Genomic DNA, 11362 nt, shown 5'->3' with positions numbered 1-11362 from the left:
ATTCCCATTCCAAACATGAGGCCCTTCCTATAGCTTGAGATGTGATATCAAACTCCTTCCCATTCAATGTGATATCCAACTCCTTCCCATTCCAATCCTGGGACCCTTCCTATACCATGAGATGTGATAGTTCAATGCTTCTAATACCAAACCTGAGATCCTTCCTATAACATGAGATGTGATATCCAACTCCTTCCCATTCCAATCCTGAGACCCTTATGATAGCATGAGATGTGATATCTCAATGCCTCTTATACCAAACCTGAGATCCTTCCGATAGCATGAGATGTGATATCTCAATGCTTCTAATACCAAACCTGAGATCCTTCCTATAATATGAGATGTGATTTCCAAATCCTTCCCCTTCCAGACCTGAGACCTTTCCTTTAGCATGAGATGTGATAACCAACTCCTTCCCATTCCAAACCTGAGACCCTTCCCATAGCATGAGATGTGATATCTCAATGCTTCTAAAACCAAACATGAGAACCATCCTATAACATGAGATGTGAAATCCAAATCCTTCCCTTTCCAAACCTGAGACCCTTCCTATAGCTTGAGATGAAATATCAAACTCCTTCCCATTCCAATCCTGAGATAGCTTGAGATGTGAGATCCAAATCCTTCCCCTTCCAAACCTGAGACCCTTCCTATAGCTTGATATGTGATATCAAACTCCTTCCCATTACAATCCTGAGATAGCTTGAGATGTGATATCCAACTCCATCCCATTCCAATCCTGAGACCCTTCCGATAGCATGAGATGTGATAGCTCAATGCTTCTAATATCAAAACTGAGACCCTCCCTATAGTATGAGATGTGAAATCTACGTCCTTCCCATTCCTATCCTGAGACCCTTCCAATAGCATATGTGATATCCAACTCCTTCCCATTCCAAACCTGAGACCTTTCCTTTAGCATATGTGATATCCAACTCCTTCCAATTCCAATACTGAGACCCTTCCAATAGCATATGTGATATCTCAATGCTTCTAATATCAAAACTGAGACCCTCCCTATAACATGAGATGTGATATCCAACTCCTTCCCATTCCAATACTGAGACCCTTCCAATAGCATATGTGATATCTCAATGCTTCTAATATGAAAACTGAGACCCTCCCTATAACATGAATTGTGATATCCAAATCCTTCCCATTCCAATCCTGAGACCCTTCCGATAGCAGAGATGTGATATCTCAATGCTTATACCAAACCTAAGACTCTTCTGATAGCATGAGATGTGATATCTCAATGCTTCTAATACCAAACCTGAGATCCTTCCAATAACATGAGATATGATGTCCAAATCCCTCCCCTTCCAAACCTTAGACCATCCCTTTAGCATGAGATTTGATATCCAACTCCTTCCCATTCCAATCCTGAGACCCTTCTGATAGCATGAGATGTGATATCTCAATGCCTCTAATACCAAACCTGAGATCCTACCTCTAACATGAAATGTGATATCCATCTCCTTCCCTTTCCAAACCTGAGACCCTGCCTATAGCATGAGATGTGATATCCAAGTCCTTCCCATTCCAATCCTGAGACCCTTCCTATAGCATGTGATGTGATATCTCAATGCTTATACCAAACCTGAGACCCTTCCTATGGCATGAGATGTCATATACAACTCCTTCCCATTCCAACCCTGAGACCCTTCCTATAGCATGAGATGTGATATCTCAATTCTTATACCAAACCTGAGACCCTTCCTATAGCATGAGATGTGATATCCAACTCCTTCCCATTCCAATCCTGAGACCCTTCCTATAGCATGAGATGTGATATCTCAAGGCCTCTAATACCAAACCTGAGATCCTTCCTCTAACATGAAATGTGATATCCAACTCCTTCCCCTTCCAAACCTGAGAGCCTTCCTATAGCATGAGATATGATATCCAAGTCCTTCCCATTCCAATCCTGAGACCCTTCCTATAACATGAAATGTGATATCCAACTCCTTCCCATTCTAACCTGAGACCCTTCCTATAGCATGAGATGGGATATCCAACTCCTTCCAAATCCAATACTGATACCCTTCCGATAGCATGAGATGTGATATCCCAATGCTTCTACCAAACCTGAGACCCATACTATGGCATGAGATGTGATATCAAACTCCTTCCCATTCCAATCCTGAGACGCTTCCTATAGCTTGAGATGTGATATCCAACTCCTTCCCATTCCAATTCTGAGACCCTTCTTATACCATGACACTTGATATCTCAATGCTTCTAATACCAAACCTGAGACCCGTCCTATAACATGAGATGTGATATCCAAATCCATCCCCTTCCAAACCTTAGACCCTTCCTTTATAATGAGATGTGATATCCAACTCCTTCCCATTCCAATCCTGAGACCCTTCCGATATCATGAGATGTGATATCTCAATGCTTATACCAAATCTGAGACCCTTCCTATGGCCTGAGATGTCATATACAACTCCTTCCCATTCCAATCCTGAGACCCTTCCTATAGCATGAGATGTGATATCTCAATGCTTATACCAAATCTGAGACCCTTCCTATAGCATGAGATGGGATATCCAACTCCTTCCCATTCCAATCCTGAGACCCTTCCTATAGCATGAGAAGTGATATCTCCATGCTTATACCAAACCTGAGACCCTTCCTATAGCATAAGATGTGATATCCAAATCCTTCCCTTTCCAATCCTGAGACCCTTCCTATAGCATGAGATGTGATATCTCAATGCTTATACCAAACCTGAGACCCTTCCTATAGCATGAGATGTGATATCCAACTCCTTCCCATTCCAATCCTGAGACCCTTCCTATAGCATGAGATGTGATGTCTCAATGCTTCTAATACCAAACCTGAGATCCTTCCTATAACATGAGATGTGATATCCAACTCCTTCCCATTCCAATCCTGAGACCCTTATGATAGCATGAGATGTGATATCTCAATGCCTCTTATACCAAACCTGAGATCCTTCCGATAGCATGAGATGTGATATCTCAATGCTTCTAATACCAAACCTGAGATCCTTCCTATAATATGAGATGTGATTTCCAAATCCTTCCCCTTCCAAACCTGAGACCCTCCCTTTAGCATGAAATGTGATATCCAACTCCTTCCCATTCCAATCCTGAGACCCTTCTGATAGCATGAGATGTGATATCTCAATGCCTCTAATACCAAACCTGAGATCCTACCTCTAACATGAAATGTGATATCCATCTCCTTCCCTTTCCAACCCTGAGACCCTGCCTATAGCATGAGATGTGATATCCAAGTCCTTCCCATTCCAATCGTGAGACCCTTCCTATAGCATGTGATGTGATATCTCAATGCTTATACCAAACCTGAGACCCTTCCTATGGCATGAGATGTCATATACAACTCCTTCCCATTCCAACCCTGAGACCCTTCCTATAGCATGAGATGTGATATCTCAATGCTTATACCAAACCTGAGACCCTTCCTATAGCATGAGATGTGATATCCAACTTCTTCCCATTCCAATCCTGAGACCCTTCCTATAGCATGAGATGTGATATCTCAGTGCTTATACCAAACCTGAGACCCTTCCTATAGCATAAGATGTGATATCCAAATCCTTCCCATTCCAATCCTGAGACCCTTCCTATAGCATGAGATGCGATATCTCAATGCTTATACCAAACCTGAGACCCTTCCTATAGCATGAGATGTGATATCCAACTCCTTCCCATTCCAATCCTGAGACCCTTCCTATAGCATGAGATGTGATGTCTCAATGCTTCTAATACCAAACCTGAGATCCTTCCTATAACATGAGATGTGATATCCAACTCCTTCCCATTCCAATCCTGAGACCCTTATGATAGCATGAGATGTGATATCTCAATGACTCTTATACCAAACCTGAGATCCTTCCGATAGCATGAGATGTGATATCTCAATGCTTCTAATACCAAACCTGAGATCCTTCCTATAATATGAGATGTGATTTCCAAATCCTTCCCCTTCCAAACCTGAGACCCTCCCTTTAGCATGAAATGTGATATCCAACTCCTTCCCATTCCAATCCTGAGACCCTTCTGATAGCATGAGATGTGATATCTCATTGCCTCTAATACCAAACCTGAGATCCTACCTCTAACATGAAATGTGATATCCATCTCCTTCCCTTTCCAAACCTGAGACCCTGCCTATAGCATGAGATGTGATATCCAAGTCCTTCCCATTCCAATCCTGAGACCCTTCCTATAGCATGTGATGTGATATCCAAGTCCTTCCCATTCCAATCCTGAGACCCTTCCTATAGCATGTGATGTGATATCTCAATGCTTATACCAAACCTGAGACCCTTCCTATGGCATGAGATGTCATATACAACTCCTTCCCATTCCAACCCTGAGACCCTTCCTATAGCATGAGATGTGATATCTCAATGCTTATACCAAACCTGAGACCCTTCCTATAGCTTGAGATGTGATATCCAACTTCTTCCCATTCCAATCCTGAGACCCTTCCTATAGCATGAGATGTGATATCCCAATGCTTCTACCAAACCTGAGACCCATACTATGGCATGAGATGTGATATCAAACTCCTTCCCATTCCAATCCTGAGACGCTTCCTATAGCTTGAGATGTGATATCCAACTCCTTCCCATTCCAATTCTGAGACCCTTCTTATACCATGAGACTTGATATCTCAATGCTTCTAATACCAAACCTGAGACCCGTCCTATAACATGAGATATGATATCCAAATCCTTCCCCTTCCAAACCTTAGACCCTTCCTTTATAATGAGATGTGATATCCAACTCCTTCCCATTCCAATCCTGAGACCCTTCCTATAGCATGAGATGTAATATCTCAATGCTTCTAATACCAAACCTGAGACCCTTCCTATAACATGAGATGGGATATCCAACTCCTTCCCATTCCAATCCTGAGACCCTTCCGATAGCAGAGATGTGATATCTCAATGCTTATACCAAACCTGAGACCCTTCCTAAGGCTTGAGATGTCATATACAACTCCTTCCCATTCCAATCCTGAGACCCTTCCTATAGCATGAGATGTGATATCTCAATGCTTATACCAAATCTGAGACCCTTCCTATAGCATGAGATGTGATATCCAAATCCTTCCCATTCCAATCCTGAGACCCTTCCTATAGCATGAGATGTGATATCTCAATGCTTATACCAAACCTGAGAGCCTACCTATAGCATGAGATGTGATATCCAAGTCCATCCCATTCCAATCCTTAGACCCTTCCTACAGCATGCGATGTGATATCTCAATTATTCTAATACCAAACCAGAGACCCGTCCTTTAACATGAGATGGGATATCCAACTCCTTCCCATTCCAATCCTGAGCCACTCCTGATAGCAGAGATGTGATATCTCAATGCTTATACCAAACCTGAGACCCTTCCTATAACATGAGATGTGATATCCAACTCCTTCCCGTTCCAAACCTGAGACACTTCCTATAGCATATGTGATATCCAACTCCTTCCCATTCCAAACATGAGACCCTTACTATAGCAAGAATGTAATATCTCAAGGCCTCTAATACCAAACCTGAGATCCTTCCTCTAACATGAAATGTGATATCCAACTCCTTCCCCTTCCAAACCTGAGAGCCTTCCTATAGCATGAGATATGATATCCAAGTCCTTCCCATTCCAATCCTGAGACCCTTCCTATAACATGAAATGTGATATCCAACTCCTTCCCATTCTAACCTGAGACCCTTCCTATAGCATGAGATGGGATATCCAACTCCTTCCAAATCCAATACTGATACCCTTCCGATAGCATGAGATGTGATATCCCAATGCTTCTACCAAGCCTGAGACCCATACTATGGCATGAGATGTGATATCAAACTCCTTCCCATTCCAATCCTGAGACGCTTCCTATAGCTTGAGATGTGATATCCAACTCCTTCCCATTCCAATTCTGAGACCCTTCTTATACCATGACACTTGATATCTCAATGCTTCTAATACCAAACCTGAGACCCGTCCTATAACATGAGATGTGATATCCAAATCCATCCCCTTCCAAACCTTAGACCCTTCCTTTATAATGAGATGTGATATCCAACTCCTTCCCATTCCAATCCTGAGACCCTTCCGATATCATGAGATGTGATATCTCAATGCTTATACCAAATCTGAGACCCTTCCTATGGCCTGAGATGTCATATACAACTCCTTCCCATTCCAATCCTGAGACCCTTCCTATAGCATGAGATGTGATATCTCAATGCTTATACCAAATCTGAGACCCTTCCTATAGCATGAGATGGGATATCCAACTCCTTCCCATTCCAATCCTGAGACCCTTCCTATAGCATGAGAAGTGATATCTCCATGCTTATACCAAACCTGAGACCCTTCCTATAGCATAAGATGTGATATCCAAATCCTTCCCTTTCCAATCCTGAGACCCTTCCTATAGCATGAGATGTGATATCTCAATGCTTATACCAAACCTGAGACCCTTCCTATAGCATGAGATGTGATATCCAACTCCTTCCCATTCCAAACCTGAGACCCTTCCTATAGCATGAGATGTGATGTCTCAATGCTTCTAATACCAAACCTGAGATCCTTCCTATAACATGAGATGTGATATCCAACTCCTTCCCATTCCAATCCTGAGACCCTTATGATAGCATGAGATGTGATATCTCAATGCCTCTTATACCAAACCTGAGATCCTTCCGATAGCATGAGATGTGATATCTCAATGCTTCTAATACCAAACCTGAGATCCTTCCTATAATATGAGATGTGATTTCCAAATCCTTCCCCTTCCAAACCTGAGACCCTCCCTTTAGCATGAAATGTGATATCCAACTCCTTCCCATTCCAATCCTGAGACCCTTCTGATAGCATGAGATGTGATATCTCAATGCCTCTAATACCAAACCTGAGATCCTACCTCTAACATGAAATGTGATATCCATCTCCTTCCCTTTCCAACCCTGAGACCCTGCCTATAGCATGAGATGTGATATCCAAGTCCTTCCCATTCCAATCGTGAGACCCTTCCTATAGCATGTGATGTGATATCTCAATGCTTATACCAAACCTGAGACCCTTCCTATGGCATGAGATGTCATATACAACTCCTTCCCATTCCAACCCTGAGACCCTTCCTATAGCATGAGATGTGATATCTCAATGCTTATACCAAACCTGAGACCCTTCCTATAGCATGAGATGTGATATCCAACTTCTTCCCATTCCAATCCTGAGACCCTTCCTATAGCATGAGATGTGATATCTCAGTGCTTATACCAAACCTGAGACCCTTCCTATAGCATAAGATGTGATATCCAAATCCTTCCCATTCCAATCCTGAGACCCTTCCTATAGCATGAGATGTGATATCTCAATGCTTATACCAAACCTGAGACCCTTCCTATAGCATGAGATGTGATATCCAACTCCTTCCCATTCCAATCCTGAGACCCTTCCTATAGCATGAGATGTGATGTCTCAATGCCTCTTATACCAAACCTGAGATCCTTCCGATAGCATGAGATGTGATATCTCAATGCTTCTAATACCAAACCTGAGATCCTTCCTATAATATGAGATGTGATTTCCAAATCCTTCCCCTTCCAAACCTGAGACCCTCCCTTTAGCATGAAATGTGATATCCAACTCCTTCCCATTCCAATCCTGAGACCCTTCTGATAGCATGAGATGTGATATCTCATTGCCTCTAATACCAAACCTGAGATCCTACCACTAACATGAAATGTGATATCCATCTCCTTCCCTTTCCAAACCTGAGACCCTGCCTATAGCATGAGATGTGATATCCAAGTCCTTCCCATTCCAATCCTGAGACCCTTCCTATAGCATGTGATGTGATATCCAAGTCCTTCCCATTCCAATCCTGAGACCCTTCCTATAGCATGTGATGTGATATCTCAATGCTTATACCAAACCTGAGACCCTTCCTATGGCATGAGATGTCATATACAACTCCTTCCCATTCCAACCCTGAGACCCTTCCTATAGCATGAGATGTGATATCTCAATGCTTATACCAAACCTGAGACCCTTCCTATAGCTTGAGATGTGATATCCAACTTCTTCCCATTCCAATCCTGAGACCCTTCCTATAGCATGAGATGTGATATCCCAATGCTTCTACCAAACCTGAGACCCATACTATGGCATGAGATGTGATATCAAACTCCTTCCCATTCCAATCCTGAGACGCTTCCTATAGCTTGAGATGTGATATCCAACTCCTTCCCATTCCAATTCTGAGACCCTTCTTATACCATGAGACTTGATATCTCAATGCTTCTAATACCAAACCTGAGACCCGTCCTATAACATGAGATATGATATCCAAATCCTTCCCCTTCCAAACCTTAGACCCTTCCTTTATAATGAGATGTGATATCCAACTCCTTCCCATTCCAATCCTGAGACCCTTCCTATAGCATGAGATGTAATATCGCAATGCTTCTAATACCAAACCTGAGACCCTTCCTATAACATGAGATGGGATATCCAACTCCTTCCCATTCCAATCCTGAGACCCTTCCGATAGCAGAGATGTGATATCTCAATGCTTATACCAAACCTGAGACCCTTCCTAAGGCTTGAGATGTCATATACAACTCATTCCCATTCCAATCCTGAGACCCTTCCTATAGCATGAGATGTGATATCTCAATGCTTATACCAAACCTGAGAGCCTACCTATAGCATGAGATGTGATATCCAAGTCCATCCCATTCCAATCCTTAGACCCTTCCTACAGCATGCGATGTGATATCTCAATGATTCTAATACCAAACCAGAGACCCGTCCTTTAACATGAGATGGGATATCCAACTCCTTCCCATTCCAATCCTGAGCCACTCCTGATAGCAGAGATGTGATATCTCAATGCTTATACCAAACCTGAGACCCTTCCTATAACATGAGATGTGATATCCAACTCCTTCCCGTTCCAAACCTGAGACACTTCCTATAGCATATGTGATATCCAACTCCTTCCCATTCCAAACATGAGACCCTTACTATAGCAAGAATGTAATATCTCAAGGCCTCTAATACCAAACCTGAGATCCTTCCTCTAACATGAAATGTGATATCCAACTCCTTCCCCTTCCAAACCTGAGAGCCTTCCTATAGCATGAGATATGATATCCAAGTCCTTCCCATTCCAATCCTGAGACCCTTCCTATAACATGAAATGTGATATCCAACTCCTTCCCATTCTAACCTGAGACCCTTCCTATAGCATGAGATGGGATATCCAACTCCTTCCAAATCCAATACTGATACCCTTCCGATAGCATGAGATGTGATATCCCAATGCTTCTACCAAACCTGAGACCCATACTATGGCATGAGATGTGATATCAAACTCCTTCCCATTCCAATCCTGAGACGCTTCCTATAGCTTGAGATGTGATATCCAACTCCTTCCCATTCCAATTCTGAGACCCTTCTTATACCATGACACTTGATATCTCAATGCTTCTAATACCAAACCTGAGACCCGTCCTATAACATGAGATGTGATATCCAAATCCATCCCCTTCCAAACCTTAGACCCTTCCTTTATAATGAGATGTGATATCCAACTCCTTCCCATTCCAATCCTGAGACCCTTCCGATATCATGAGATGTGATATCGCAATGCTTATACCAAATCTGAGACCCTTCCTATGGCCTGAGATGTCATATACAACTCCTTCCCATTCCAATCCTGAGACCCTTCCTATAGCATGAGATGTGATATCTCAATGCTTATACCAAATCTGAGACCCTTCCTATAGCATGAGATGGGATATCCAACTCCTTCCCATTCCAATCCTGAGACCCTTCCTATAGCATGAGAAGTGATATCTCCATGCTTATACCAAACCTGAGACCCTTCCTATAGCATAAGATGTGATATCCAAATCCTTCCCTTTCCAATCCTGAGACCCTTCCTATAGCATGAGATGTGATATCTCAATGCTTATACCAAACCTGAGACCCTTCCTATAGCATGAGATGTGATATCCAACTCCTTCCCATTCCAAACCTGAGACCCTTCCTATAGCATGAGATGTGATGTCTCAATGCTTCTAATACCAAACCTGAGATCCTTCCTATAACATGAGATGTGATATCCAACTCCTTCCCATTCCAATCCTGAGACCCTTATGATAGCATGAGATGTGATATCTCAATGCCTCTTATACCAAACCTGAGATCCTTCCGATAGCATGAGATGTGATATCTCAATGCTTCTAATACCAAACCTGAGATCCTTCCTATAATATGAGATGTGATTTCCAAATCCTTCCCCTTCCAAACCTGAGACCCTCCCTTTAGCATGAAATGTGATATCCAACTCCTTCCCATTCCAATCCTGAGACCCTTCTGATAGCATGAGATGTGATATCTCAATGCCTCTAATACCAAACCTGAGATCCTACCTCTAACATGAAATGTGATATCCATCTCCTTCCCTTTCCAACCCTGAGACCCTGCCTATAGCATGAGATGTGATATCCAAGTCCTTCCCATTCCAATCGTGAGACCCTTCCTATAGCATGTGATGTGATATCTCAATGCTTATACCAAACCTGAGACCCTTCCTATGGCATGAGATGTCATATACAACTCCTTCCCATTCCAATCCTGAGACCCTTCCTATAGCATGAGATGTGATATCTCAATGCTTATACCAAATCTGAGACCCTTCCTATAGCATGAGATGGGATATCCAACTCCTTCCCATTCCAATCCTGAGACCCTTCCTATAGCATGAGATGTGATATCTCAGTGCTTATACCAAACCTGAGACCCTTCCTATAGCATAAGATGTGATATCCAAATCCTTCCCATTCCAATCCTGAGATCCTTCCTATAGCAGGGGATGTGATATCTCAATGCTTATACCAAACCTGAGACCCTTCCTATAGCATGAGATGTGATATCCAACTCCTTCCCATTCCAATCCTGAGACCCTTCCTATAGCATGAGATGTGATGTCTCAATGCTTCTAATACCAAACCTGAGATCCTTCCTATAACATGAGATGTGATATCCAACTCCTTCCCATTCCAATCCTGAGACCCTTATGATAGCATGAGATGTGATATCTCAATGCCTCTTATACCAAACCTGAGATCCTTCCGATAGCATGAGATGTGATATCTCAATGCTTCTAATACCAAACCTGAGATCCTTCCTATAATATGAGATGTGATTTCCAAATCCTTCCCCTTCCAAACCTGAGACCCTCCCTTTAGCATGAAATGTGATATCCAACTCCTTCCCATTCCAATCCTGAGACCCTTCTGATAGCATGAGATGTGATATCTCATTGCCTCTAATACCAAAC

Source organism: Ambystoma mexicanum, unplaced genomic scaffold (assembly GCF_040938575.1).
Source record: "Ambystoma mexicanum isolate Mex_15411 unplaced genomic scaffold, UKY_AmexF1_1 Mex_scaf5, whole genome shotgun sequence".
Taxonomy (NCBI): domain Eukaryota; kingdom Metazoa; phylum Chordata; class Amphibia; order Caudata; family Ambystomatidae; genus Ambystoma; species Ambystoma mexicanum.
This window is presented reverse-complemented; position numbering follows the sequence as displayed.